Here is a 9,123-nt window from a genome sequence, read left to right as displayed (position 1 = left end):
CCCGATCCCCGTGACCCGTGATTGGGACCTCATTTGGGAAAAGGGTTGCAGATATAATTAAGTTAACGATCATGAGATGCGATCATCCTGGATTCGCCAGGTGAGCCCTAAATCCAACGACAGTGTCCTTATAAGAGAAGAGGGACACACAGACGCGCCGGAAGGAGGCCGTGTGCAGTGATGAGGCCACGGGGCCGGGGACACAGGGGTCACACACCAGAACCCACGGGAACAGGAAGCGTCCTCCCTAGAGACGTCCGAGGGATCGCAGCCTTACCCACACCTTGATCCTGGATTTCCAGCCTCCAGAACTGGGAGAATATATTTCTGTTGTTTTAAGCAGCCCCCACCCCCCACCCCAGTTTGTGATGGTTTGTTGGTGGCCCCAGACACGCTTACACGATGCTTCTCACATGGACACCACCTTTGAGGCACTAGGACCTAATGCTATTTTTGGTCACTCGCCCAGTGCCTTGGGCAGCATAGGCTGGAGATCCTTCAATGTCCGAGCGGCCCTGCGGGAGTCAGTGGGGAGTGGCTGGTACCCCAGCCTGCAGAGGGAAAACCAAGGCTCCCAGAGGTCAGCACCTGGCCCCTGATCATGCGGCCCCAGGGACAGACTGGAGCACAAACACGGGCCTGCTCTCTTTGCTCCCTCCCCACGCACAGGGATCGGACCCCCAGCTGCGAGGCCCCAGCCTGCGAGGCCCAGGTCCCATGGTGGGGGGGGTCCTGTTCCTCTGATTTCAGGTTGGAGGAGTGTCCAGCCACTAGAGGCCGGGTCAGTCTGCTGGGCTGGACATGCAAGGCTCTGCTGGATCGCTGCGGGGCAAAGGGGCCTCTGGGCAGGGAAGGGCTGGGCAGGGCCCCGTCCTTGTGGAGGAAATACTTTTGATTTTCCCCAATTGTGTGAGCCTCCCTGGGGACCCTTGCCCACCACCCACGTCCAGTCGGGGGTGGGAGGCCTCTGGGAGGGCCGCAAGCCTCCACCCCTGGCCACGGAATCACCCGGCTGGGAGGGCCGCCCAGCAGGAACCCTCTGACTGCTCTTGCTTTGTCCCAAGCGCAGTTCCGGGCTGTCCCGGCACTTTGTCTCCGACTTCCAGGCTCTGGAGCGGAGGAGTTAATCTCTGTTGTGTGTAAACCGCCCAGTTGATGGTGTTTTGTCACAGTAGCCCGAGCCGACAGACGGAGAGCTATCCCGAGGAACACATGCTTCCGTTCGTCCGGGACAGACACTCAGCTGAAGAAAGACGGGGTCTCGCCATGCACGTGCACAAATTCTTGTCCCAAGAATTGGGAAAACGGCTGGGCTGCTCTCCAGCCCCCAGTCCAATTTATCAATCTTTTTCTTTTATGCTTTCTGTGTTTTCTTTAGGAAATACTTGTCTGTATCAAAGTGAAGTCACAACGATAGCCTCTTATAATTTCTTACGGAAGCCTCACAGTTTTAGATTTAATGCCGGCTCTATAATTCATTGCAAATTAATTTGTGTGTGGCGTGAGTCAGGGATCGAGGGTCATTTTCCTCTAGCGTTTGTCCACTTTTCCCAAACCGCGTGTCAAAGACACTTCTCTTTCTCCCACTGAGGTATCCTAGCTCCTTCGTCAAAACTCAATTGAGCCTCTAGGGCCATGTCTGCCCTCAAATCGTGTGGCTGACCTACCGCCCTGGGCTTACCCCCTTCCCCCGCTCTTGATCCCAGAAGCCGCATAGTAACTTTTCGTAAGAGTTAGTGTGTCCTCCAGCTTTCTTTTCAAGATGATGTTAGCTCTTCTGTGCTTTTTGCATTTCCATATATATCTTTAATTCAGCTGGTTTATTTCCACAAGTAGCCTTTTGGGGCTTGGTTTGGGATTTCCCTGAATCTCACAGAGCAACGTGGGGAGAAGTGACGACCCGCACACACGGTGTATGTCTCCGTCTTCGCTTCCGGAGGTCCGACTTCCTTTTGGTTCATTACGGAGGTCTGGCACATCTTTTGTTAAATTGATTTTTATATGTTTTACTTTAAGACTTTATTTATTTATTTGAGAGAGAGAGACACCAGAGCGGGGGGAGCAGATGGAGAGGGAGAATCTCCAGCAGACTCCCCACTGGGTGCGGAGCTGATATGGGGTTTGATCTCACGACCCTGAGATCGTGACCTGAGCTGCAACCAAGAGTTGGACACTTAACCGACTGAGCCCCCCCCAGGCTCCCCACGTATGTTATTCTTGGATGACATTTTAAATGGAAGTTTTCCAAATTTTATTTTGCAATTGCTTGCTACTGGCCTATACTTTCGTGCGTTGTCCGGAGCCCTAAGGAACCTCTGTCTTCGTTCTAGCTGGACCGTGTGGAGTGGGCGGGGCCGGAGCAGGTGCCCTTGTCTTGTTCCCAATCTTAGAGGGGGAAGCCTCAATCTCTCACCATCGAGTGGGACGTTCGCCGCGGGGTTTTCCCAGACGCCCTGATCGGGTTGAGGAGGTTCCCTGCTGTTCAGGACACAGTGGGATGTCTGGTCCCGGGGGGAGGCCGCCCGCCCTGGCCCTGCTGACCGGAGGCCTTGCCGTGCTGCGCAGGAATCAACCGTATCGGTGTTTATCTGGAGGGCTGGCTGCACATCCCCAGTGGAGCCTGACAGTGACGGGCTCCATCCTTATCTCAGTAATGAAACCACAGAAGAGGCCATAAATCCAGGAAAATAAAAGCATCGGCATCTGCTGAACAGAAATCAGTGTCTCCTGCAGCTGCTCTCTGGCCAGGGGAGGGGGCAGGAGCTAGACAAGGCTCCTGGAGGGGATATGCCCCCCCAGCCCCCACACTGGCCCTCCTGGACTGTCCTGGGGCCCTCCTGTGTCCAGGGGCCCTGTCCCAAAGGCATGGCCTGCTCCCCGAGGGTCTAGCTTGTACAAGGGGACGACTTAGGACCAAAGAGAGACTCTAGGGGGCTGAGCTCCTGGCACCAGCCCCAAACTCAGCCCGGATTGAGCCCCCAGCTACAAGCCCAGGTGCAGGTGCTTCTCCCTCCCGAGACCCAGGCTCTCGGTGCGAGGGAACCCCTGCTTTACTTCGCAAGGTCTCCCAGGACCCCCATCTCTGGAGCACGTTATTCAGGACTCTAGCTGGACGCTGCGTGTGGCCTGGCCCATTCTTGCTGTCCTCGTTCCCCAGAAGGGTCCCTGGGAGGCCGATCCAGCCTGGCTCTGGGTCTGTGCCCCAACAGCAGGCTCTGCCTCTGAGCTAAGGCTGGTCTTCCCTGGGGCTGGCGGCAGCTCGGACCCGCAGACACAGGCCCAGGTCTGCATCACTGCCCTCTGCCTCTGCTCACCCTGGGGCACCTGGTGGGATGCCTCTCCCACCATCGCCACCTAAACTCTCTCCCGTCCGTATTAGCAATGCAGAAAGCACTTGAGAACTTAATTCATACTAAAACGTCCGTGGTTGCTGTGGTGGGATACACAGCCCCTCCTGGAAGGAGAGTTCGAGGAGGGCAGGACTTAATCCAAGACCGCTGGCTAGGGGCGGGACCTCAGAGGGAAGCCTCCTCGGGGAGGCTCCGCACACGCGCCCTGAGCTCTACCCTCCGGGGGAGGACGAGACACCCCTCACTCTCCCAGGGGCGGCAGGCGGGCAGCTCTGTGGTGGTCAGGGACCATCCCGTGCACCCCGCAGCCAGCCTGGCGGCCGTGGGCTGGCTGAACCAGGAGCCCCAGCGGGCCGCTGGCAGGAACACCTTCTCGACAACAGTGAGAACATCTTTAATAAAAGATGGGAATGGAAAAAGCCTCCGTTGTTGCCTTGCCTTCTGGAGCCTGGGGCGAGTGAGAGGGGGAGTTACAGCCGTGACCCGTGGGGCCAGCTCAGGGCCTCTGACCAGCAGGAGGGCCGCACCCCCGCCCCATGTGCCCGGGCTGTGCTCCATGGACAAGCCCCTGCTCCCTGGGCACCAATCTTCCCGACGGGCTGAGAAGCAGGTGCTCAGGAGGGTGCTGGAGGATGGTCACTTCCTGGGGCCTTATCTCTGGGCCACCTGCATTCTCAAGACACCTGCACCTCAGTATTTGCTGTGCTGTCATGGGCGGTAACCCCCCCGCCCCCAGACTCCCGTGGAAGGTTGGCACCACCTGGCACTTTCTGAGCCCTCAGAAGCAGGGCTGCCCCTCATGCTGTGTGGATGACATCACAGCTTCTGAGGGCCACCGTGGGGGCTGGTGAGGTGCCTCAGAGAATGCAGGGTCCGTCCAGGAACCGGGATCACCAGGGCGGGAGGCCAACATTCCTCTGCTCCCCGCCACACCTGCTGTGAGCAGCCCCCCCCCACCCCCAGGCTGGTCTCCATGTCCACCTTGGGTCTCCACACCACCCCCTTCTGCTAGTGCTCGGGGGCGTCCCCAGGCGCGTGGCAAGGAGCAGAGCCCATAGACACAATCTGGGGCTTAGCAGGAGGGTTCTGGAAGTCGCCACTTCAGGCTGGAAGGCCCTGGCTGCCCACGGACTGGCTTTGGCTTCAAGGATCCAGTTTTCTTCAGGACCAGGTTGGCCGTGTCCTGCATCCTCTCCTTCAAGGACCCCAGGGCCAGACTGCCCCTTGTCAGAAGGTAGCACTCTGAGGCAGATCCGAGGCAACCCGAAATTCTTTCCAGGGGAGGCAGGCGTCCCCGGAGCTGGGCGGGCTGGTGGGCCGGGTGAGCGGGCGGGCGCCGCGCCAGGGACGCTAGGATTAAGTGGAATCAACGGAACAGTAAACAAAAGCAGGACTGTTTTATAGTAAATTATGGAAATGCCTTCAGAGCCCCGGCCTCTGCCAGGCCCCAAGGTGTGGCGGCTGGGGTGTGTGGGCTCCCCACCTCCCCACAGCTGAATGCAGGTGCCTGGCCCACCTGGGCTCTGGAGAACAGGTGTCAGGTAGGGGCCACCCCGTGCATCAGCGGCCTGCAGGGGGCTGGCTGGCTCGTCCTTCGGAAGTCACCGGATAGCACGGTGGCCTGAGGGTCTCATCCTGCCTGGGCTGCGAGCTCCAGCCCTTGGCCCCTGCGGGTGGGAGGGGCGCAGAGTCTGGGGAAGAGGCGAGCGTGCAGACCGCATTTCGGGGTTCTCAATCCCTAGCGGGTGTGAGTTGCCTCTCCTGGGCTCTCGGGGAGCTTCGGACCCACAGGGGAGCCCCTGCCAGGCTGAGGAAGTTGGGGCCCATGGGGCCGGCAGGGCTGACCTTTGAGGGCTACTCTCCAAAGCCTGAATTTTGGGGGGGACACTGTGAGGGAGTCTGCCAGGCCCAGGCCTTCCTGCAGGCAGAGGGGCTGGCGGGGCTGGGGGGCAGTGGAGGAAACAGGGTGGGGGAGGAAAGCCTGACATCTGCCCCCGGCCTCCCGCTTTCCCACGGCCCCATCAAAGTCCTTCTGGAAGCACCCTAGCCAGGGCTCACCCCCCCAACTTCCTCACCCGAGGTCAGCCCTCGCCCTTCTCCCCTGGGTGTGATCCTGTTGGGGGGCACCCCACCCAGCCCCACTGCACCCTGAGGGGGTGTACCCCCGGATTCAAGACTGAGCCCTCCCCTCAGAGGAGGTCCCACCCGAACCACCCAAGAGGCTGCCCTGACTCATTTGGGACCGATGGTAACTTCCCAAGAGTCTGCCTCCCTCCCTGTCTCACCCCAGGCCAGATGTTGCCACACAGCAGCTGCCCCAGGGCCCGAGAGCTGCTGAGGATCCCAAGGGACGAGCAAGTGCAGGGAGGCCACGGCTCTGCCTGCCTGGGGCCCACCCCCATCCTGGGCACAGCCCCCTGGAGGCCTGCCCGGCTCCCACCCTCCACCCCCACCCCGGCCAGCTCCGGCCCCCGCGGGGGTCAGGAGCCCTCGCTCTGGGCTCTGTGCGGGCAGCCCTGTGGTGGCACAGCCTTCTCCTTTGTGGCCCCTTTCACGGCCTCGTGGCACTATGATTCACACACCACACGCGGCACCGTTTAGAATTTAGAGCGTGCGGGTGTTTCCCAGCATATTCACGGGGATGTGCGACCATCACCTCAGCCCATTTTTAGAACATTTCCGTCACCCCGAAAGGACGCTCACCTCCACCCCCACCCCCCGGCCCGTGGCAATCTATCCAGTTTCCGTCTCTGTGGCTGCGCCTGTTCCTAATGCTTTCTGTGGCCTTTGTGTCTCCTTCTCTCCCTGGACATCGTGTCCTCGAGCGCCATGCTCCGGGCCGCCTGGCGGCCCCGCTCCCGTTCACGGCTGAGTAGTGTTCCATTGTGTGGATGGCCTACATTCCGTCTCTCTGCTTGTCCGTGGACAGTCGGGTAGTTTTCAGCTTGGGGAACCAGAGACCATGGCAGGGTCCTCCTCCCAGCAGCCCTTCTCCCCACCTTGTGATTTCCCCAGGGGAGGGGGCGAAGCCTGAGCCTGCCCGCCCCTGCCTCCCCACCCCCCGCACAGGTGGCCCCCGGGACCTGGTCAGGGCTCCAGAACATTCTGAACGCCTCAGTGGGCTGGGGCCCCGCGCTGGCCTATGACCCCTTGCACAGCATGTCCTGGGCAGGGCAGGAGTCCCGCAGGTGAGGGCCACACTCGGGGCACTGGGGCACCGCGCTCCCCGCCCTCTCTCCACCCTCCCCGAGCTCGGTCTGTTCCAGTGATGGCGGCGACCGGGAGGAGGACGGGACAGGAGGAGCCCACTGCAGTGATGGTGGGAGGTCCAGGCGCCACCAGAAAACGCTATTTCCAACCCAGCAGCAATCAAACAGGACGATTCTGCTCTCAGCACTGCTGCCGATTGGATCATCTAATGTCCAAACTCTAACAAATCGCTGCTGCAGAGTTAAGACTCTAGACCACATCTGAAATGCCGAGAGCCCCCGAGCCCCTCCACGAGCCAAGGGCAGGGGTGCCCAGCAGTCAGCCAGGGTGGCGGGACCGCCCTCCCAGCACAGGGCACGCACGGGCCCCTTCCGCCGCACACATCACTTACCACCTGCTGCAGGCCAGGTGCCTAACAACAGAGCCCCACCTGCTCCCACCCCCTGCCCCGGCGACTACAGCCCCCACGGAGTTGTGCAGCTGCAAAATGGAGGTCTAGACGCTGCTACCCTTCAGAGGGGCCTGCTTTTGGAGTATGGGGGCTCAGAGGGGCCCTCCACCGTCCTGGCACCGTGAGCCGAGGGTACCTGAGCTGGCAGGCCTGGGATGGAACCGTCCGAGCCTGCAGTGGGTGAGCAGATGGGCAGGGACCAGCTGGCCGCTCAGGACATGCACTCCGGGTGCCTCCCCGCCCCCCTCCCTGGGTGCCTGCTTTTTCAGATTGCTCTGACGCTGGGGGTGGGCACACGGGGGTGGGCCCCCCAGAGCCCTGCAGGAGGCGCCTGGCTCAGGTGGGGCCTGGCCGCCCTCCCCCGCCCCCGGCCTCCCCGCCGAGCCTCACCTCCTGCTGCTGGGAGGAAGGTCACCGGATAAAATATACAACACCCAGTTAAATCAGAATTTCAGATATAAACACATTTTTTAGTGTAAGTAGCTCCCAAACATTACATGGGATATATTTGTACTAAAAATTAATCATTGTTTGTCTGCAATTCAAAGTTAACTGGGAGGGGCGCCTGGGCGGCTCAGTCGGTTAAGCGTATGACTCTGGATTCCAGCTCAGATCATGATCTCAGGGTCGTGGGATGGAGCCCCGCGTCCGCCTCCATGCTGGGTGTAGAGCCTACTTAGGATTCTCTCCCTCCCACTGCCCCTCCCCCCCACCCTCTCTCTCTCAAAACAAAAGTCAACTGGGCAACCTGTATTTTTATCCGCTACATCTGACGGCCCCACCCTGAGGCTTCTGCAAGCAGAGTAGATGTGCGCATTCTGCAGCCAGGGCACTGGAGGGGGGCCTGAGGCCCGGGCACGTCCCCTGCTTGTCTCTGACCCAATCCTGCCTCTGGGGACCCAGCGGGCAGAGGAGTCAGGCCCAGGCTGAGGCGGGGGCAGCGGACGCAGAGCCACTTGTCTGGGAGAGGGCAGGGCCAGCACGGAGCTGACCAGGGACAGAGACTTGCTGAGGGAGCACCCGGGCACGGACACCCCTCCTGATGGGTGCAGCCAGTTTAGAGTGTGAAGTTAGAGAAGACCCTCCTTCAGCTGCTGCTTTGTCCTGGGGACTGGGGACAGGACAGAACGGACACCTGTGTCCAGCGCTGCTGTCCAGAATGGACACATGGAAATCTTGGGTGGCCCCTGAGCTGGGGTGACACCAGGCAGGTGTGGGACTGGAAGGCAACTGGCCAGGGGTCCGGAGCCGCCTGCCCCGAAGGCCACTCTCTGGGGAGCCTGGCCCAGCTCCCCTCACACTGAGGGGAGCCCCCCTGGGCCTGACTTCCAGGCAGCATGGGGCTGGGCCCTGCTTCTTGATGGCAGTGGCCTGTTCAGGAGGTGAGGTGGGCTTGAAGGGGCTGCAGGAAGCCATGATGGGTGGACCCCCTGCTAGCCAGGCCCTGGTTTGGAGGCCTGAGCTCCCTGCAGCGCCCTGGAGGGCCCAGCGTGGCTCAGCCTCCATTGCTGCCGACTGCCCTGCGTGTCCACACCGTGAGGGCCACAGCCCCGCACACTCACCTGCTGGGTGACCCCGGTCCCACCTGTCCCAGCCTTGGCTCAGGTCACTGCACTTAACAATTTCATGTGGGCTAGGCCTTCCCTGTCCACCCCTCCTGGGGCAGGCACGTGCCAAGCATCACCGGAAGCCACGGTCTGGCGGAAAGCAGACAGGGACCAGCACACAGCGAGGTGAGGGCTGCCGGGCTGGCTTCTGAGAGCCCGAGAGGGGCCTGGCGGGCACGAGACAGCTAGCTAGACACAGGTCAAGCAGGGGTGTCCCAGTGGTGGGCGCTGCAGGGCCAAGGCTGGTGGGTCTGTGGTCTGAAGAGACAGTGGAGGACAGTACCCAGAAGTGGGTCCTACTGGCTCGAGGAGGCTTGATCCAGAGCCCGGGACCAGTGGGGGCTTCAGGAGGGAAGAGGGCATGTGGAGGGAAGGGGATGATCGGGGAGGGCGGCTGAAGAGATGGGCGCAGGGAGAGTGGCCTCAGGGGCTCTAGCCAGCCCACGGGTGGACAAGAGTGCCCTGCACGGAGCAGGTGTGCCCAGGACAGACTGCACTGTGACTG

Source organism: Leptonychotes weddellii, chromosome 5 (genome assembly GCF_054177405.1).
Source record: "Leptonychotes weddellii isolate Sample4059 chromosome 5, ASM5417740v2, whole genome shotgun sequence".
Classification (NCBI taxonomy): domain Eukaryota; kingdom Metazoa; phylum Chordata; class Mammalia; order Carnivora; family Phocidae; genus Leptonychotes; species Leptonychotes weddellii.
This window is presented reverse-complemented; position numbering follows the sequence as displayed.